General features: G+C 45.7%; 1 non-coding gene across 1 annotated transcript; it reads left to right on the top strand.

Annotated features, from left to right (window-relative positions):
- The first annotated feature begins 18,662 nt into the window (after positions 1-18,662).
- Positions 18,663-18,736, top strand: Trnat-ugu (transfer RNA threonine (anticodon UGU)). Its single transcript has one exon. It is a non-coding gene; the product is annotated as a tRNA-Thr (tRNA).
- The last annotated feature ends 726 nt before the right edge of the window (positions 18,737-19,462 follow it).

The following is a 19,462-nucleotide window of genomic DNA, read 5'->3' as shown; positions in this document are numbered from 1 at the left end:
CGTATTACCCTCCTGAAACCACCGATTCCATATTCTGCTAACAGTCATTGGATCTCGACCAACCCGAGCAGCAATGTCGTGATACGATAAACCGCAATCGCGATACGCTACAATCCGACCTTTATCAAAGTCAGAAACGTGATGGTACACATTTCTCCTCCTTACACGAGGCATCACAACAACGTTTCACCAGGCAACGCCGGTCAACTGCTGTTTGTATATGAGAAATCGGTTGGAAACTTTCCTCATGTCAGCACGTTATAGGTGTCGCCACCGGCGCCAACCGTGTGTGAATGCTCTGAAAAGCTAATCATTTGCATATCACAGCATCTTCTTCCTGTCGGTTAAATTTCGCGTCTGTAGCACGTCATCTTCGTGATGTAGCAATTTTAATGGCCAGTAGTGTACTATTCCCATCAGCCTGCGTACTGGGAGCGCTGGACGTTTCTATCCACCATTCACCTCAATGACGACGTTTGTGGAGACGACCATCGACCTAGTGCAACAAAAATGAGGTTCACACGAAGAGCCGACACGTTTCCACTGATCGACGAATCCCGATGGTCCCGTGCCCACTGCAATCGTAATTGACGATGTCGTTGGGTCAACACGTAGGGGTCTTCTGCTGCGGAGCTCCATGTTCAACAATGTACGATGAACGGTGTGCTTCGAAACACTTTTGCATGCACTGGCAGTGTGCTCTTTCGGCAGAGATGCCACAGATCACCATCTATCCCACTTTAAAGAGCCGACAAGCCTCCGAACCTCTGTGAAGAGTCGTGCACGTCCAACCATTCAACGGCTGTTGGTAGTTTCACTGTCCTTCTAGCTCTTTCCGTAGATTCTCACGACAGTAGCACATGAATATTCGACCAGCTTCGTCGTTTTCGAGATACGCGTTTATAGGCTCTGCATAATAATAATCTAACTTTTGACAAAGTCGCTTATCTCAGTGAATTTCCCCATCTGCAGCCCATATCTTCGCTAGGATGACCCCCCGTCCCTGTCTGCTCTGCTTAGATGCTTTCGCTACCGTCTCACGTGCCCGCAGCGCCACCAAGCGGCATCCAATGTCGCGCTGAGAAGTCAGTGGCATAGTGTTGGAAACTGCTAAAAATGTTAACTCTCTCAAAACTAACTAGAGAGGTATGCATAAAATATTAAACCATAAAAAGACTTGATGATTGGTGGAGTGTGGGTGGGGGTGCGAGTGGGGGGGGGGGCGGGGGGGGGGGGGGGAAGGGAGAAAGTAGAAGCAAGTAACGCAAAAACAGGCAAATGGGAGAGATTATAAATTGAGATAATCAAATTTAGCTGAAATTAATTTATGTTTCAATTCAACATGGGTATTGAGAGTGTGACTAGGTTGTAACTTGGCCACTGATATAATCAAAATTAGCTACAATTGATTTATGTTGCAATTCAGCTTGTGTGTTAAGTGTATGACTAACAACCGACTGTGCTTTTGTAATAAGTAACCATACGACTGCAGCGTTGTTTTTATTCATCATGAATTTTGTTTGCTTTGGATAACCGTCAAATAAACTTACTGCTTCCAGTGTGATTAAAACAAGTATGATTGACGATGGACGAAGTAGCTGACCATCTTTTTGTGAAGAACTGGGTCTAGCAAGAGAAGTGGAAGCCCTGATGTTTAAGGACCGACGTATTGCGATCGGTCTACCTCTGCAGCAGAATGGTCAGCGTAGATGACTGCCATGAGGAAGATCCGGGTTCCATTTTTGGTAGTGCCAAGGATTTTTCATTGGGAGGAGGAGTGATATGGGGTCCAGACCAAGCTACTTGAAATGTCTGGAAAGTCTGCAAAATGACCGGGAGAGTGATGTGCTCACCATATACCCCTTCATATCGCATCCACATGATGCCGCAAGGTAGAGGATGAGCCAGCGGCCTTGAGCGTTCACGGTCTGACGTGGAGCTCGTATTACCATCGAGGCGACAGAGGAGAATGAAAATCAGTTTCCAAGATCCTGCCTGAGATTTTGAGCGTGAATTATCGCCCGTTAGGTTCGTCAGTTCAAAAAGAGAACCGAACCGAGGTAGGAGCGGAAAACTGCACTGTAGGCCAGTCCACATGGCTCCTTTATCCGATTCCTTTATCCGCGTAATCACCGTGTACATGTGCTGAGAATATCTCTGCGAATCCGGCTCGGAGGGACGGAGTGTATAGAGGAAACACATGAATCCATCTCCACTGATAACCGCGATCCAATCATCATCGAGCAAGTGGTGCCAAATATCTTTTCTGGACTGTCACGGTGTGATGCTAACAGATTATACTGGCAAGGGTAAACTATCACAGAAGCATATTGCCGAAATCTCCTGACGAGGTTATGGGAGGCTGTCGAGCCCAAGTATCGTGCAAGCTATCAAAGCGGAAGTTCTTGCTCCACAACAAGGCCCCAGGTCATTATGTACAGAATGCAGCTGTACACCTGCTTCTCCTAGTTTGTCACCGAACAGATAATGGACTTTTTGATAAAATAAATCCGAATGCAACCAAATATGGAACAAGAGAGACACAGGGGAGCTTGCTACCTTGTAAAGGGTCAGGAAAAAGCTGTGGAAGAGGAGTTCTCACTATTAGGAGAAATACTCCTGGACGTAGAACAGAAAGAGGCAGCAAAAAAGGTTCATGCCCATAAAGTGTAGAGATACCATAACAAACAGCCCAAGTGTTCACTTGAAGAGGTGATCCTAGGGCCTATAGACATTCAATGAGATGCGTCAAGTGTAAAAAGTACGAAGGACGTTCAATACGTATTGCAATACATTTTTACTCTCGGCCAGTTTCTGTTAAAAAAATTCGCAGTTTCTTGTGGGACATCGCGTAGCACTCCTGCTTCAGCCCCTACAGTTTCGTGAAGTTCCGATGGGTGGCGGCGCTAAGCGCAGCCTCCAAAATGGCGTTTGTAACGAAGATGCGTTCCAGGCAGAACGCAACCATTGAGTTTCTTTTGGCGGAAAACCACAGCCGCGCAGGTATTCAGAGGCTCTTGCAGGACATCTACGGAGACCTAGCAGTGAACAGAAGCACACTAAGTCATTGTGCGATGCGTGTCATGGTCGCAACAAGGTAGCGCAAAGCTGTCCGATATCCCGTATGCCGGCCTGCCGCACTCAGCTGACTCCGCCAATGTGTTCGGCGCCACGAAACTGCAAATGAACTTCTCCGTCTCCGTGACAACCCAAGGCATGAAGTCTGCACACCTGAGAGCAGCTCACAAAAAATCATTGCACTCTTCTTCCTCATCCACCCTACATCCCAGTCATCGCAACTTCCGACATCCATCTGTTTGACTCAGTGAAGGATGCACCCCACGGGAAGCAATATGTGGTTGTTGGGGAGGCTATTGATGTAGCAAGACGTTGTCTCCGACTTCGATCAGTGGAGTGGTACCATGCGGTCATACACGCATCCCCAGCAAATGGGCCTAAGTCCTTTACTTTGAACGCAGACTATATTGAAATGGGATTTTGTATCCACAAGAGTGGTGAATAATATGCTTTATTGGAATGATGAATAAAACCAACCTGCTTTCAGAAAAAAAAATGTGTTGCATTACTTGTTGTGACGCCACTCGTAGATTCTCAGACCTCCTTTTGACTGTTTTGATGCGGTCCTCCATTATTTTCTACCCAGTGATAACGTAACTAAGACATCAAACACCCTCTATGATCTATTTTGCATATTCCAGTTTTTCTCTGCCTTATTACTTCTCCCTTTAGTGTTCCGTCAAGGACAATTTACGATTACTGGACTCTGTAGCTGATAACACATTAACAAGTCCCTTAACCTAAGGGCCACCCATAGACTTCTTTCCACAGCTATTCGTCTTAATACGTTTCATCTATTTCCAGTTTCGTCTTCTCCAGATTTCCATGGGTCCACGTTTCACTTCTATACAATACTGTGCTTCCTTGCTTCAGAATTTCCGTGTAATTTTGCTTCCTACATAGAGGAATTCTTCCACTATCGTATCGGTTGCCAATGATAACGTTAAGGGAGTCGTTATTCTCATTTTTGTTACTCTTTATCTCCTTCGTCTTTGCTTCATTGCTCCTTAAGCCATATTCCGCGCTACGTTTGTTACGGCGATTCTCCACATAAAGCGTTCGTATGTTGAAATACTCTGTCACAACTGAATATGATGTAACTGAACCATTAAGGCCTGTGCGCATTGCGGTATCACGGATTGCGTGTAACTGTCTCCATTTGTACTGGAGTAGCAGCAACTGTGTATGGCCTGTTTCTGTCTTGCCGCATCAAAGCAAAATACAGAAATTGTAATATACCTACCTGCCTGCCGTCTACAAGTGATATTCCGGCCCCTGCACGGAAGTAGCACTTAGATCGTGAGTCTGTTGTTCTTGTTGTGACGCTATAAATGAATTACTAATGAAATGGCTAAGGCTCATTAAACTACTAAAATACGTATGTCTACAAAAGTCAAATGTGACGTAACTAAACATCTATATACTTCACAAATATAATTCTCGTACATTCATAAACATCGTAGAAATAGTGCTCACAAATCAAATTACACTCTCTACTGTGTAATTACTCTCTGCTTTGTTTGCAGAGTCACGATTTCTTAGTACGGTACTATGCAGCATCTCTACTAAAATGTTCTGTTCGGCTCCCCATCCCCAACAAAGTAGCGGCGCGGATCACTTCACTGGGCGGTCATTCGGCGCGAAGCAGATGTCACACGTGGAAACACGGCTATACCTCGTCGTTGGAGCAGCCTTTGCTATGTCGACCAGAGATCACGTTAGCACACCAAAGTCGACATCGCAAGTCGACGCCACAGACGTTAACGAGGGCTCGCTGCAGTCCTCAAAGCCGTATGGGAGGTGCTGCTGGTGGCCACGCCTCTCTCCTAGCTAGCACTGCAGCGACCTCGCACTGAGGTTAATACAGTGTTGAGCACGCGAGATCTCATCCCCAGTTCTAGACCTCAGCTACAACAGTCAGAATCATAGTGTAGGACCAACGAGTAGCTAAGATTCAGATGAACATTTACTGTTGTAAACGTCAAACGTAGTAATTCAAGAAAACAGTTTGTGATCGTTACCATCAAGTGATGCTTTCATAGTCAGTGACAGTTGCAAATATTCTATGTGATCATGTGGCAAAGAGCTCTCAAAATTAAGTAAATCTTTTATTTACACACAACAAAAATAGTTTTGCAACACCACGATTCCGAGAGTTCCGGAACCTGTACAGAAAATTGGAATAGAGGTAAACATAAACATCATTTCCGCCCTTTTTATTGCTCATGGAAACCACACATTGCATGTTGTATTACCACACAGCGAGACCTTCAGAGGTGGTGGTCCAGACTGCTGTACACACCGGTACCTCTAATAGCCAGTAGGTGTGTTTCTACATCTGAAAGCTGATGTCTGTTCAGATTTCTAGCCACTCACGTAAGAGTGGTGCTACTAACACCACTACACAGGTGCCAATCAGGTTTGCTTTAAATACACACTGCAACGGTCTTGAGCGTTTGGCACCTTCGGGATTGGACGTGGTGAGCTGATGTTAGTCACGAATGTCTTTGAGGCGACAAAGACGCCATTACCAACACCTCAATAAGTTTGAGAGAGGTCGTGTAATAAGGCTATGAGAAGCTGGATGTTCCTACTGCGATTTTACAGGAAGACTTGATAGGAGCGTAACCACCGTACATCACTGTCGGCAGTGGTGGTCAAGGGAAGGTACAGTCGCAGAAAGACCGGTCTTCGGACGGCTACGTGGCACTACCGAGAGGCACTACTTCAAGAACAGCTCCGAGCCAGCTGCCCCTTATCGTGCATTCCAATAACCCCAAACCACTGCTATTTGCGCCTTCAGTCGTGTCAAGCGAGAGCTCATTCGATGGTGGGTTGGAGGTGTGTTGCATTTTCAGATGAATGCTGGTTCTGCCTCGGCGCCAGTGATGGCCTTGTGTTGTTTAGAAGGAGGTTAGGTGAGGGACTGCAATCAACCTGTCTGCGGCCTAGACACGCTGAACCTACACGTCGAGTTACGTTCTGGCGGTGCGATTTCGTATGAGAGCAGGAGCACTCCCGTGGTTGTCCCAAACATCCTAACTGTAAATTTCTACTTCAGTCTAGCGATTCGACGCGTTGTACTGCCATTCACGAATAGCATTCCACTGTCGTAAGCCAACTTGCTTTACAGATTGTCGACATGTTGCCTTTGCTTGTTCGATCATCAGATCCATCTCCAATCGAGCACATATGGGACATCATCGGACGACATCTCCAGCGTCATCCACAAACAGAATATAAAAAAAACTCTTACTGCACAGGCCATGAAGGCCCAAAGGTACCGACTGGCCGCCGTGTCATCCTCAGCCCACAGGCGTCTCTGGATGCGGATATGGAGGGGCATGTGGTCAACACACCGCTCTCCCGACCGTATGTCCGTTTCCGAGACTGGAGCCGCTACTTCTCAATCAAGTAGCTCCGCAGTTTGCCTCGCAAGGGCTGAGTGCACCACGCTTGCCAAAAGCGCTCGGCAGACTGGGTGGTCACCCATCCAAGTGCTAGCCCAGCCCGACAGCGCCTAACTTCGGTGATCTAACGGGAACCGGTGTTACCACTGCTTCAAGGACGTTGGCACACACAGACAACATATAACTGTCCCTATATTGATGGACCAAGTGCAATAGGCATGAAACTCCAATCTCACAAACTGGCATCCGGCACCTGTACAATGCAAATTGCATTCACGTTTGCTTGCTTGCATTTAACACTCTAGCTGTTACACCGGTTATTAATGTACCAGAATTTCACATTTACAATGGCTTATCTCGCTTTTACATTAACCTGTGATCTTGCAATGTTAATCACTTAAATATGTTACCTAGACAAATGTATTCTCGAAATTTCATTACTCTACATTAATAATTTTTTGAAGTTGTCTTTTTTTCGTGAGTGTGTTATATCTACTTCCATCTACGTAACTCAGTTGTCACCGTGTCTGACAGTAATGTGGAGGACCCGAGTTCATTTCAGGGTACTGCCAATGATTTTTCCCTGGTGGGAGGACTGGGCGGGGTCCACTTATCCTTGTGATGCCAACTGAGGAGCTACTAGAATGAGAAGTAACGGCTAAAAGGTCTGGACACCCAACAACGGTCGGGATAGTGGTGTGCTAACACCATCCCTATCCACCCCGTACCTGCATGACGTCATATGACAGATGCTAACAAAGAGGCGTGTCGGCATTGCACAGTCCTATGGGCCTCATCGTGGAGTTGCCTTTTTTTTTACTTTTATATTTATAGGATGGGTGTTTAGATGTGCTTCCTCGCCTCGTTGAAGTGTTTTATGTGGTGTTATTGCACATTCTGTATTTTTTTAGCGCGGATTTTACTTATACAGCGGCCGCGAAATAATTTGCGGTCTCTGGAGTTTTCACTATGGCCGGCCGGTGTGGCCGAGCGGTTCTAGGCGCTACAGTCTGGACCGCGCGACCGCTACGGTCGCATCGGGCATAGATGTGTGTGAGTTCCTTATGTTAGTTAGGTTTAAGTAGTTCTAAGTTCTAGGGGACTGATAACCTCAGATGTTAAGTCCCAAAGTGCTCAGAGCCATATGAACCATTTTTTTCACCATGCTGACACCCTCACACCTCGCGCGGCCTTTTAAACGATGACTCGACTCGGGAAAACCACTTCGCAGTAACGCTTCAGACTACCTGTTCCCTATCTGACAACTGGCTTCCGTGTTCGTACGTACACCTCGTCAATAATAGAAGCTTATGTGCCATCTGTTGGTCAAGCACGCAGCTTGACACGCTACCTTCTAGAGAGCTGCTCGCCAGCATTGGTATTCGCGCCGCGCGTCGCTTATTCCCTTCTTCCCTTAAATCCGCTACCCTTTGTTTGCTTTTCGATCATTTCTATCTCCTAGATGAGCCTGTGTTGGTGGGTAATCCCGCTCGGAGGCACGGACAACATCACGACCGCATATATCGTGATTCCACGACTGAAAATAACAACGGGGGGGGGGGGGGGGGGTGACATTCATTCTGATTCAAAAAAATGGTTCAAATGGCTCTGGGCACTATGGGACTTAACTTCTGAGGTCATCAGTCCCCTACAACTTAGAACTACTTAAACCTAACTAACCTAAGGACATCACAAACATCCATGCCCGAGGCAGGATTCGGACCTGCGACTGTAGCGGTCGCGCGGTTCCAGACTGTAGCGCCTAGAACCGATCGGCCACCACGGCCGGCCATTCTGATTCCCTCTGCCTTGTTTGTAGTTCGTATTATTTTAATCCGAAGCAACCTATACTAAATAATTTATAAAATTCGCATGCTTACTTTTTTAATTCAGTAATACTGAGTCTTCCTTCAGACATCCATAGCTTCTCCACCTCTACTTTTGCTACCGATTGTGTCCTGTCGTGCCTCAATTATTTCCCTTTTTCCTATAATTCACTTCTTTTCTACTGATCTACTCTCGACTATTTTATTTAAGCTGCTTGCCACTGCTACACAAAATTTTCACTTCACCTCATTCTGTCCACTTTGTCGTACTGTACACTTTATCTCTGTGGCACTGAATTTCAGTCTCCTGTGCAACACTACTACGCTATAGGCTATGTCCACACTTGCATATGCTTTGCGTGGTCAATTATTCCAAGTAGACGATATATTCCCGTTATTTTAGAAGATTGTGTTCTCTACAACCGGCTTTTCTGCACACTTACTCCTTTCCCCTTGCCCGTGTGTTCCAGCGACCTACGACTATCAAATTTTCATCACCTCTCCTGTTTTCATTAATTCCTATAATTTCTGATTTATTCTCTCTATTTCGTGGTCATCAGCTTGTGATACAGATATATGGACCTGTATAATGAAGACTGGTCTTCGCTTAATTTAAATTTTCGGAACGATAAATCGATCACTGCGTTTGCACACATAAGAAGGGCTTATTTCGATAGTAGTACAAGTCCATTTTTGTTCATTCTCAGACACAGAGGCCTGAAGTTAAACGTGCGCTGAAAAATCTGCGATTGAGGTACCAGAAATATTCAAGCACATATATAGATACTGAGTCCTAAAGTTAAATGAGCGCTGAAAAATCTGCACATTTTCAGCGCCCATTTAACTTTAGGACTCTGTATCTCAGAATGAACAAAAATGGACTTTTACCACTATTGAAATAAGCCCTTCATATGATGGAACTGCAAACTGCTGTTTCTCTCCGAACTATTCCGAAGCCCTGTACACTGATGATAACGCCATGCCTAAACCGTAAATGGAATTTGACTTTTGTTTTGATCCACTTATGACGTTGATGTTGAATCTTCCCCTTTGTATGTAAAAAAATGACAGTGCTGGAAAAACTCTTACGTTATTTGAATTTCAAACAGCTGAGCAAAACTCAACTTACTCAGTTTTATCTTTACTTACTCTGATCATTACTAACCTGACACACAGTATCTTAGCTCAAGGCAATCTGACTTTCAATAATCCCCACAACAGAATAGATAGCCCTGACTGATAATAACTTACACCTTTCATGACTCACTTACCTCACAAAAATCGTCGTGATTCGAACTACTGCAGTACAGCGAGTGCCAGTACTGCCCGCTAAACAAAGGTTTCTAACTACTGAAGGCACTAACTACTGATAGCCTGATAGGCATAGTTAGTAAATGAGAGATTTTGATGGAGAACAAACAATGTATTTACCTTAATAGTGTTCAAAAGTTATAACATATATATCAGTTCATGACATCTAGTCTTACAAATTTGCTTTTTCTGACGGACACAAGTCCAGATCGTCTGCTCTCTCCCCACATCCACCACTGCTGGCGACTCACCTCCAACTGCGCAACGCTCCGCGCTGTTCACATCCAACAGCCCAACACTACAATAACGAATATTCCAACAATGAGTCCAGCCAGCCACAGACTGCACCCAGCGCAGTCAGCGATTTTCGTACAGGGCACTACGTGGCGTTACCAACATAAAAACCTAAACAACCTACTTACAATGTATCTACGCACTTGACAACGAGCAACCCTTGAAACTACCTAGTAATGCTGATACATTAATATTTCGAATCAACGACCTGGTGGAAAACATGTCATGCCTCATATTTTTCGAGGTTGTGGCATCCATTCAGAAAAAGTCAACCAATATACACTGAAAAAAGTCATGACTTACCTAATAATATCGTGACGGTCCTACTTTTGCTCGGCATAGTGTAGCAACTCGACGAGGCATTGGACTCAACAAGTCGTTGGAAGTCTCCTGCAGAAATAATGAGCCATACTGTCTGCATAGCCATCCATAATTGCGAAACTGTTGCCAGTGTAGGATTTAGTGCGCGAACTGACCTCTCGATCAGGTCCTATAGATGTTCGATGTGATTCATTTCGGGCGAACTGCACGGCCAAACCATTCGTTCGAACTGTCCAGAATGTTATTCAAACCAATCGCGAACGATTGTGGCCCGATAAAATAGCGCATTGTCATCCATAAAAATTCCATCGTTGTTTAGGAACACGAAGTCCATGAATGGTTGAAAATGGTTTTCAGGCAGCCTAACATCCCCATTTCCAGTCAGTGAACGGTTCATTTGGACCAAAGGGCCCAGTCCATTCCATGTAGCACCACTATGAAGCCGCCACCAGCTTGCACTGCGCCTTGTTGTCAACTTCGGTCCAGGGCTTTGTGGCACCTGCACCACAACTCGAAACCTACCATCGGCTATTACAAACTGAAATCGAGACTCATGTGACCAGGTCACGTTTTCCCAATCATCTACGGTCCAAATGATATGGCCATCAGTCCAGGGAGACAAAGCACGCGATGACATGCTGTTAGCAAAGGCACTCGCGCCGGACGTCTGCTGCCGTAGACCAATTACACTACTGGCCATTAAAATTGCTACACCACGAAGATGACGTGCTACAGACGCGAAATTTAACCGACGGGAGTAAGATGCTGTGATATTCAAATGATTAGATTTTCAGATCATTCTCACACGGTTGGCTGACATGAGGAAAGTTTCCAATCGATTTCTCATACACAAACAGCAGTTAACCGGCGTTGCCTGGTGAAATGTTGTTGTGATGCCTCGTGTAAGGAGGAGAAATGCGTACCATCACGTTTCCGATTTTGATAAAGGTCGGATTGTAGCCTATCGCGATTGCGGTTTATTTAATCGCGACATTGCTGCTCTAGTTGGCCGAGATCCAATAACTGTTAGCAAAATATGGAATCGGTGGGTTCAGGAGGGTAATACGGAACGCAGTGCTGGATCCCAACGGCCTCGTATCACTAGCAGTTGAGATGACAGGCATCTTATCCGCATGGCTGTAACGGATAGTGTAGCCACGTTTCGATCCCTGAGTCAACAGATGGGGACGTTTGCAAGACAACAACCATCTACACGAACATTTCGACGACGTTTGCAGCAGCATGGACTATCAGCTCGGAGACCATGGCTGCGGTTACCCTTGACGCTGCATCGCAGACAGGAGCGCATGCGATGGTGTACTCAACGACGAACCTGGGTGCAAGAATGGCAAAACGTCATTTTTTCGGATGAATCCAGGTTCTGTTTACAGCGTCATGATGGTCGCATCCGCATTTGGCGACATCGCGGTGAATGCACATTGGAAACGTGTATTCGTCATCGCCATACTGCCGTATCACCCGGCGTGATGGTATGGGGTGCCATTGGTTACACGTCTCGGTCACCTCTTGTTCGCATTGACGGCACTTTGAACAGTGGACGTTACATTTCAGATGTGTTACGACCCGTGGCTCTACCCTTCATTCGATCCCTGCGAAACCCTACATTTCGGCAGGATAATGCACGACCGCATGTTGCAGATCCTGTACGGGCCTTTCTGGATACAGAAAATTTTCGACTGCTGCCCTGGCCAGCACATTCTCCAGATCTCTCACCAACTGAAAACGTCTGGTCGATGGTGGCCGAGCAATTGGCACGTCACAATGCGCCAGTCACTACTCTTGATGACCGTGTTGAAGCTGCATGGGCAGCTGTACCTGTACACGCCATCCAAACTCTGACTCAGTGCCCAGGCGTATGAAGGCCGTTATTACGGCCAATGGTGGTTGTTCTGGGTACTGATTTCTCAGGATCTATTCACCCAAATTGCGTGAAAATGAAATCACAAGTCAGTTCTAGTATAATATATTTGTCCAATGAATACCCGTTTATCATCTGCATTTCTTCTTGGTGTAGCAATTTTAATGGCCAGTAGTGTACCCGAAATTTCGCCACACTCTCCTAACCGATACGTTCGTCATACGTTCCATGTTAATTTCTGCGATTATTGCATGCACTGGTGTTTGGTCGTTAGCCCTGAAAACTCCACGCAAACGTCACTGCCTCGCTCGTTAGGTGAAGGCAGTCAGCCACTGTGTTGTGAGTGGTGAGAGGTTACATATGAAATTTGGTATTCTCGGCACATTCTTATCACTGTGTATCTCGGTATATTAAATTCCTAACGATTTCTGAAATGGAATGTCCAATGCTCCTAGCTCCAACTAGGTAAAAGTCTGTTAATTTTGGTTTCCTACCACAACCACGTCGGAAAACTTTTTCACATGAAACAACGGACTAAAAATGACAGCTCCGCCAATGCATTTTGCACGCGATATTGCCGCCATCTGAATATGTGCATATCGCTATCCCACGACTTTCGACAATGCATTGTACGAGGGTCACTCCATAAGAAATGCACACTATTTTTGTAAAAATACAGTTTTCATTCTGCATGTGTGAAAGTTTTACAGTGTGTAGATACATCCTTCGTGCTTGTTTTCAAACTTAGTTCAACCTGTTCCCGTGAGTGGTGTCGTTACAGCATGTCTTCAAGATGGCTGCTACACTTGACGTTCGTCAGAAGCAACGTGCTGTCATAGAATTTCTGTGCTGTAAAAACGAGACAGTGGGAAACATCCACAAGAGGTTTGAAAAGGTGTAAGGAGATGTTGCTGTCGATCGCAGTACAGTTAGTCGGTGGGCAAGCAGGTTACGTGTTGAAAACGGGCACGGCAATATTGAGGATTGTCCTCGCAGCACACAATCCAGGCAATGTGCAGAGAGTTAACGAATTGGTGAATGCTGACAGACGCATCACAGTGAACGAATTGTCACGCTACGTTGGGATAGGGGAAGGAAGTGTTTGCAGAATACTGGAAGTGTTGGCGCTAAAAAAGGATTGTGCCAGGTGGGTTCCGAGAATGTTGACAGTGGCTCACAAAGAAAGAAGAAAAACTGCATACAGCGAACTTTTGGAACAGTACGAGAATGGTGGAGATGAATTTCTTGGAAGAATTGTGACAGGCTATGAAACATGGCTCCATGATTTTTCACCAGAGCTGAAGAGGCAATCAATGGAGTGGCATCATGCAAATTCACCCAAGAAAAAAAATTCAAAACCACACCTTCTGCTGGAAAAGTTATGGCTACAGTGTTTTTCGATCCAGAAGGACTCTTGCTTGTGGACATCATGCCAAATGGAACCACCATAAATTCTGATGCATATGTGACGACACTGAAGAAACTTCAAGCTCGACTGAGTCGTGTTCGACCACATCGGCAAAAGCAGGATGTTTCCCTGTTGCACGACAATGCACGGCCACATGTCAGTCAAAAAACCATGGAAGCAATCACAAAACTCGGATGGACAACACTGAAACACCCGCCTTGCAGTCCTGACCTGGCTCCGTGTAACTATCATCTCTTTGGCAAACTGAAAGACTCTCATCGTGGAAGAAGGTTTGAAGATGATGACTCCCTTGTGCACGCTGCCAAACAGTGGCTCCAACAGGTTGGTCCAGAATTTTACCGTGCGGGTATACAGGCGCTGGTTCCAAGATGGCGTAAGGCAGTTGAGAGGGATGGAAATTATGTGGAGAAATGAAAATATTGCTCCTAAAGGATGTATCTACACACTGTAAAAGTTTCAAACATGTAGAATAAAAGATGGATTTTTTAAAAAAATAGTGTGCATTTCTTTTGGAGTGACCCTCGTATTAGTCGAACGAATACAGCTCCTGTGAGTGAGGTGACTCGCGGTGCATGCTAAAACTCGTTGAAGTTTGCGGCTGAAAGGAACGAACGTCAGCTAGATGCAGCACCTCCTCCTACATGTGAGGCATGCCCACTGTGCGACCTAACTTGCTGTCTGCGCTTATGTTCTCACAGGTAGTAAGTAATATTATATTTCACGTCGTGTGGTCCACCATTTACGTCGACAGTAGTCGACACGGTTTCTGTGTAGGATGTGGCGATAAAAGTTCTCGGGCTGTGATTCACGGCGAACGGCCACGCTTAAAAGCTGACCACGGTGATTCACCGCAGACGGGCGACCCCAGCGTGGCCGTTTCGGCGCCTTTGAGCCCGCTCGCTTCTTTGTCCCGCCGCAACCTCGCGGGCGCTTATTTCGCACTATGAGGCGGTGCATATTTATAAGCTCCCGTGCGGACCACACGCCGCGTGCACGGAACCGCAAAAAGCCTGCCGTGACACCGCCGCCGCCGCAGCCGCCGCCGCCGCCGCCGCCGCCGCCGCCTCTGCCAGTCCGCAGAAGTCGCGGACCGCAGCTTCCGGCCTGCCGGCTGGTTATCGCGGCCGCCGCCAGTGGCCGAGTCACAAAAACCTGTCAGCGGCCGCCTCCGACTCGTGTTTTCTCGGAGCCGATGTCCGCTCACCTGGCTATCTGGCCACTTCGGAACGCCATTACAGATCACTGGAATCCCCGGACTCAATGAACGGAACGGGTGGCAAGTCGTTCCAACCTATTCGTGGAATACGAAAAAGCTGCGCCTGTTTTATAAGAAATACAGAGCAATGTTCTTTCGGACATGTGACACAGGCAGTGACAATTCATATTTATTCGCCAGTACCAAGTCCTCGACTCAAAACAAATGTGATATTACAATTGAATCAATCTTCACTTAAAACTTCCGGGCTGATAGGCCGTGGTCGAAGTATAAAACTCTCTCCTAACGTTTCGTCTCCGACTGCGGGAGACATCCTCGGAGGTAAAGCGGTGAACTGCGAAGAGAACTCGAGGAAGCTCTGATTATATAGGCAGTACAGAGGGCGCCACTGTCAATCACGTGGCGTCGGTTATGAGATTGTCTCTGGTAATGCCAACATTCTCGATTGAAAGTAATCGATCGTCACGCTTGCGGTGCAACGCTGACATCCAATTTTAATCCAGTTTAACACCTTCGTCTTTCCTGCTAAAATTATTACGATGTATATCAATCTCGATAGCCTCGGTACCGATGTAAACCTGTCCACAACTACAAGGAATTTTATACACCCCCGGTATAGCCAAAGGGTGTCGTGAATCTTTTGCCGACCTTAAAAATTCTTTTATTTTTCTGGTGGGTCTGAAAATAGTTTCCACCTCATACTTGCCTAAAACTTTCCCAATTCGGTCTGTGACCTTACTAATGAACGGAAGAAAAACTTTGCCCTTGGACGACTGTTGTTCATCGTTATTCCTGATTCTCTGCCTAGAGCGAAGTGCTCTATCTATATCCTTGCTATAATAGCCATTCTTCACGAAAGTTGACTGTAGATGTTCAATCTCATCTTTTAAATAAACAGGTTCATAAAGTTTGTACGCCCTGTCTACCAAAGTTTTCATTACACCTCTTTTCTGTCTAGGGTGGTGGTTTGATTCTTTGTGTAGATAACGATCAGTATGTGTGGACTTTCTATGCACCTTATGACCCAACGTTCCGTCCCGTCGTTTAATCACAGACACATCCAGGAAGTTTAATTGCCCATTCCTTTCCGTCTCCATAGTGAATTGGATTCTCGGATTAATGCTGTTTAAATGTGTCAGGAAGGCATCCAACTCCTCTGCTCCGTGTGTCCATACTACGAACGTGTCATCGACATAGCGATACCATCTGGCTGGTCTCTTACTGGCAGTCTGCAACGCCCGTTGTTCAAAAGTCTCCATAAATAAGTTAGCCACAGCAGGACTGAACGTCGTATCAAAAACCTCGCAATACTATGCACGCTTGTACAGAGAGGGTATCGAGATTGATAAACATCGTAATAATTTTAACAAGAAAGACGAAGGTGTTTAACTGGATAAAATTTGGATGTCAGCGTTGCACCGCAAGCGTGACGATCTATTACTTTCAATCGAGAATGTTGGCATTACCAGAGACAATCTCATAGCCGACGCCACGTGATCGATAGTGGCGCCCTCTGTACTGCCTATATAATCAGCGCTTCCTCGAGTTCTCTTCGCAGTTCGCCGCTTTACCTCCGAGGATGTCTCCCGCAGTCGGAGACGAAACGTCAGGAGAGAGTTTTATACTTCGACAACGGCCTATCAGCCCGGAAGTTTTAAGTGAAGACAATACCGGCCGTGAAAGCTTACATTGTATGATCAATTGAATCAATACTATTAGCTGCTGACGGGCGTTGATATACATCAACGGGAACAGTCGAAAATGTGTGCCCCGACCACGATTTGAACCCGGGATATCCAGCTTACATGGCAGACGCTCTATCCATCTTTTTTTTGTGTCCATATATTTTTATTCGAGTCTCATTACATGCAACTTCTTGACACTAATATAAAGCAAAGCAGACACCTTCAAAATAAAAATCACATATACTCAAACTCACTAAAAGCTGTAAGCTGCATATTAACATGTATGTCCAATGAAATTTTTTAAATAAGTATACGTGCAAGATCTATCAGCTCGTAAGCTAGGCCTACTTTAACAGCCTCATATCAAAGCCAACTTAAAGTACAGAGACCATCACACATGTTGTCGATATTTCACCTCATCCATCCGTTAATATATAGTATTGCAATTATGCTTCTCTACTTATGGAACTGTCTTCATCAGGCTGCACTGGAACAAACTTGGAAACATTTCCGTGCACGCTGTTTAATAACAAACCAACTTATACAAAACAGCTGTTGCTTGCTACTTTATGTCGCAGTCACAATCAACTTTTCGATTACACATGACAGACAACAAGGCTTGGAATTACTTATATATCTCTACAGAAAGCGCATTATCACCACACTGTTAACCGTAATTAATGTCATTTCATAAACAAAACGACGGTCTCGGAAACAAATTTTAATTTTTGAACATCTCGATACAATGCTTGCCGCTGAGTGTGCACAAATTCAGAACTGATAATATCAACGAAATGCACCAAAACTCTGTAGTATTAACTCCCAGCGTTTCGTGTGTCAGGATTTTCTTCATCGTAGCTGACACTTCTGATCGAGGCTCGAATATAACTGCAAACAGTCCTGTTAAGTTCCAGAAATTCTTTATATTCGCTCTTAACTCTCAATAAATTTGCATCCATTTCTTCAAGCTTATCTGTTAAGGCTTTCAGTCTATTCGTTACCATTTCATCATTACCACCGATGGCGCTCATGACGAACGTGTAAATAACAGAATCGAGAAACAACTTTGAGCTTTTAAATTGCAGATATGCGGCACGAAATCCCACTACCGAAACACAGATGATCCATCTGAGCCACCGAGGGCACAGAGGACAGCGCGACTGCAGGGATTTATCACCGGCACGCTCACCGTGAGACCTACATTCTCAGCTTATAGTCCACACACTACGTTCGTAGCACCCCTATCATTACACCCATTACTGGCGGCAGACAATCCACCGAGTCCCGTAAGAGTTCAGGCATCTACATCTACATCTACATCCATACTCCGCAAGCCACCTGACGATGTGTGGCGGAGGGTACCTTGAGTACCTCTACCGGTTCTCCCTTCTATTCCAGTCTCGTATTGTTCGTCGAAAGAAAGATTGGCGATATGCCTCTGTGTGGACTCTAATCACTCTGATTTTATCCTCATGGTCTCTTCGGGAGATATACGCAGGAGGGAGCAATATACAGCTTGACTTCTCGGTGAAGGTATTTTCTCGAAACTTCAACAAAAGCCCGTACCGAGCTACTGAGCGTCTCTCTTGCAGAGTCTTACACTGGAGTTTATCTGTCATCTCCGTAACGCTTTCGCGATTACTAAATGATCCTGTAACGAAGCCTGCTGCTCTCCGTTGGATCTTCTCTATCCCACACCGGCGAGCAGTGTTCAAGCAGTGGGTGAACAAGTGTACTGTAACCTACTTTCTTTGTTTTCAGACTGCATTTCCTTAGGATTCTTCCAATGAATCTCAGTCTGGCATCTGCTTTACCGACGATTAATTTTATACGGTCATTCCATTTTAAATCACTCCTAATGCCTATTCCCAGGCAAATCGTGTGCATCCGCACTGAAGAAGGTCATCAGCCGGTTAGCCTTAAACGATATGAAGACGGCATCTGTTCTTTCGGACATGCCCGAAAGAACAGATGCCATTGCTGACCGTGCAGCTCTCTAGAATGAAATTACAATTAAATCAATACCATTAGCTGCTGACGGGCGTTGATATACATCAACGGGGACAGTTGAAAATGTGTGCCCCGACAGGGACTCGAACCCGGGATCTCTTGCAGGGGCACTACGAATGTAGTGTATGGTCTATAAGTTGAGAATGTGGGTCTCACGGGGAGCGTGCCGGAGATAAATCCCTGCAGTCGCGCTATCCCCTGTGGCCCCGGTGGCTCAGATGGATAGAGCGTCTGCCATGTGAGCAGGAGATCCCGGGTTCAAGTCCCGGTCGGGGCACACATTTTAAACTGTCCCCATTGATGTATATCAACGCCCGTCAGCAGCTAATGGTATTGATTTAATTGTAATTTCATTCTAGAGAGCTGCACGGTCAGCAATGGCATCTGTTCTTTCCGAAAGAACAGATACCGTCTTCAAATAACGAAATAAATATGTCCTTCCCCGACGAGAATGTACGTAACGTACGAATGCAAATTGTAACACATGCACGACGACATATGGAAGTTTGGGTCCGGCCGTGATTCATGCAGGGATAACTGAAGCGGTTAAGGCGACCGCTCGCGCAAACCAGGAAATCCGGGTTCGAGGTTCGCTCCGGCACAAATTTTCATTCACATATCCCGTGTGTGGAACGCTGCGTCCGACATCCTGTGACGACACATTTCTCTTGAAGCTTCTTAAGGTTTCTAGAGATCCATTTCTTGAGCGAGGGACTTCGTCATGCTGCAGTTACTCCATTTCCACTTCTGGAATAGTTACTGAAATGTTCGAGAATTTTGACTCACGACGATCACAAACCCAGAAAAATTACGTCGATCACGAACCCAGAAAAGAATTGATTGAATTTAGGCTCGAATCTACAGGTTCTGTCCTGGGGATCACAGTTTGTTACCACCCACCGGCCCATAATGTGCCACAAGTGCATAAGATTTTGAGTTCAAAGTGACTGTGTAGTTGAAGGTTCGTGTTTGCGTTGTTGTTAGATAAGAGCTATGGACCACG

The sequence above is a fragment of the Schistocerca nitens genome, chromosome 6 (genome assembly GCF_023898315.1).
Source record: "Schistocerca nitens isolate TAMUIC-IGC-003100 chromosome 6, iqSchNite1.1, whole genome shotgun sequence".
In the NCBI taxonomy this organism is placed as follows: domain Eukaryota; kingdom Metazoa; phylum Arthropoda; class Insecta; order Orthoptera; family Acrididae; genus Schistocerca; species Schistocerca nitens.
The sequence above is the reverse complement of the archived record's forward strand: the minus strand, read 5'-3'. Positions and strand labels throughout refer to the sequence as shown.